The sequence below is a fragment of the Octodon degus genome, unplaced genomic scaffold (assembly GCF_000260255.1).
Source record: "Octodon degus isolate 3935 unplaced genomic scaffold, OctDeg1.0 scaffold00011, whole genome shotgun sequence".
Taxonomy (NCBI): domain Eukaryota; kingdom Metazoa; phylum Chordata; class Mammalia; order Rodentia; family Octodontidae; genus Octodon; species Octodon degus.
The window spans coordinates 7,016,432-7,018,996 of record NW_004524587.1 but is presented as its reverse complement, the minus strand read 5'-3'; the positions used below and the strand labels follow the sequence as shown (position 1 = coordinate 7,018,996).

The following is a 2,565-nucleotide window of genomic DNA, read 5'->3' as shown; positions in this document are numbered from 1 at the left end:
TGAGTTGGAACAATTTGAAAGCCATCCACCTGGGCTCTCTGAAGTGGTAACAGTGGAAGTAACGAAGCAGATGAACAAGGCTCTGGAAGAAAATCAAATCAGAAATAATTTCTCAGATAACTACAGAGATGGTGACCATAATGAAAGACATGCTTAGTGACTATAGAGCAGATACAGATTTTAAAAATAGAAGAGCATAGGAAAATGATGGAAACCACAATTGTCCAACATAAGAAAAATGGAGGAGACCAAGTCTTACTAGGTAGTTCAACCTAGCCTTGAGCTGGTGGTGGTCTGCCTGCCTCAGCCTCCCCAAGAGTGGGTGCGTACAGACATGGGCCGCCATCCTGCCTAAGAATTTCTGTCTTCATTAACCTTGTACTGTGGTATCTGGGACACAGGGGAATAGATGCTGGCTAAAGGAGTGAGAAAGCTACGTAGTACAAGCCACCCAAGCCACATTGGCTTCAATCCCCATCCCCAAAACGTTACCACTCGCTACTTAGAGCAGAAACTCGGGAGGAGTCAGAAGATCCAGATCTGGATCATCCCGCCTCAGCTGTGGTGGGAGGTGCTGGACAGCCTGCTGGCCCAATACAGCACTGTGGAGAGCTGCGAGCAAGTGAACACAGAGAGTGAGATGGCGGTGGTGAACGTGACCTACTCCAACCGGGACCAGACCAGGCAAGCCATCATGAAGCTGAACAGGCACCAGCTAGAGAACCACACCCTCAAGGTCTCTTACATCGATGAGCAAATTGTGCAGGGCCCTGAGAATGAGCGCCGGGACGGCTTTGCCTCAAGGGGTCATCCCCACCAGGGCTTGCCGGTAGCCACAGGTGGACATCCCGCTCCGGCTCCTGGTGCCCACCCAGTACGTGGGCGCCATCATCGGCAAGGAGGGCACCACCATCCACAACATCACTAAGCAGACCCAGTCCAAGATCGATGTGCACAGGAAGGAGAACGCAGGCGCAGCAGAGAAGGCCATCAGCATGCACTCCACCCCCGAGGGCTGCTTCTCTGCTTGCAGGATGATCCTGGAGATCATGCACAAGGAGGCCAAGGACACCAAGATGGCCGACGAGGTCCCCCTGAAGATCCTGGCCCATAATAACCTCGTGGGATGTCTCATTGGCAAGGAAGGGCATAATCTGAAGAAGGTGGAGCAGGACACAGACACGAAGATCACCACCTCCTCGCTGCAGGACCTCACGTTCTACAACCCTGAGAGGACCATCACAGTGAAGGGTGCCATTGAGAACTGCTGCCGGTGGAGCAGGAAATCATGAAGAAAGTCCGTGAGGCCTACGAGAACGACGTGTCTGCCATAAGCCTGTAGTCGTACCTGATCCCCAGCCTCAACCTGGCTGCTATGGGGCTCTTCCCAACCTCATCCAGTGCCATTCCACCGCCTCCCAGCAGTGTCACAAAGGCTGCTCACTACAGTTCCTTCTTGCAGGCCCAGGACCAGAAGATGGTCCAGGTGAGAAGATGATCCAGGTGTTCATCCCTGCCCAGGCTGTGGGTACCATCATCGGCAAGAAGGGCCAGCACATCAAGCAGCTGTTGCGCTTTGCCAGCACCTCCATCAAAATTGCACCACCAGACACGCCTGATTCCAAGGTTCGAATGGACATCATCACTGGGCCGCCAGAGGCGCAGTTCAAGGCTCAGGGAAGAATCTATGGCAAACTGAAAGAGGAGAACTTCTTTGGTCCCAAGGAGGAAGTCAAGCTGGAGACCCACATAAGGGTGCCAGCTTCCGCTGCAGGCTGGGTCATTGGCAAGAGTGGCAAAATGGTGAATGAGTTACAGGACTTGATGGTGGCAGAGATGGTGGTACTGAGAGACCAGACCCCAGATGAGAATGACTAGGTCATTGTGAAGATCATCGGGCATTTCTATGCCAGCCAGATGGCCCTGTGGAAGATCCAAGACATCCTGGCCCAAGTGAAGCAGCAGCACCAGAAGGGACAGAGCAACCAGGCCCAGGCTCAGAGGAAGTGACCAGTACCTTCCTGTGTCCCCAAGGCTCCAAGGCATGGGGTTGAATCAGAGCCCCCTGTGCCCTGCAGCCCTGAGAATGCGTGGGAATTGGGTACCCTGGTGATGGAGGGAGATCAGGTTTGCCCACCCACTTGACCAGCGCTTGGTGAGAAACCTGATCTCTGGCTTGGTCAGACCTGCCTCACAGGCCCATGCTGCTCGCCCCACCCCTCAGATAGCACCAGGAAGTCAGCTCAGGGTAGTTTTAAACGTGAATCAAGGAGGCTGGGGAGATGGCTCAGTGGAATAAGCACCTCCCTGGCAAGCACAAGGACCTGAGTTCAATCCCTGGTTCCAATAAACATGGATCATTGCAGGAATTTCTCCAGGCCTTCCCTGCCAAGAAGGTAGAGTCAGGGCCCATGGGGATGAGAAATAAAATTTCCTTCAGGTTTTTTATTTATTTATTTATTTTTGCTTTAAACAATTTATTTAACTGAAATGGACTTAAGTTTGTTTCTGAAGTGACTTCCATTTATTTTGATACATCTTTTTCCCATGATGATTTACAGGATC

General features: G+C 52.2%; 1 pseudogene; it reads left to right on the top strand.

The window, feature by feature from the left end:
• Positions 1–409: 409 nt before the first annotated feature.
• Positions 410–2,010, top strand: LOC101591443 (annotated as a pseudogene).
• Positions 2,011–2,565: the final 555 nt, after the last annotated feature.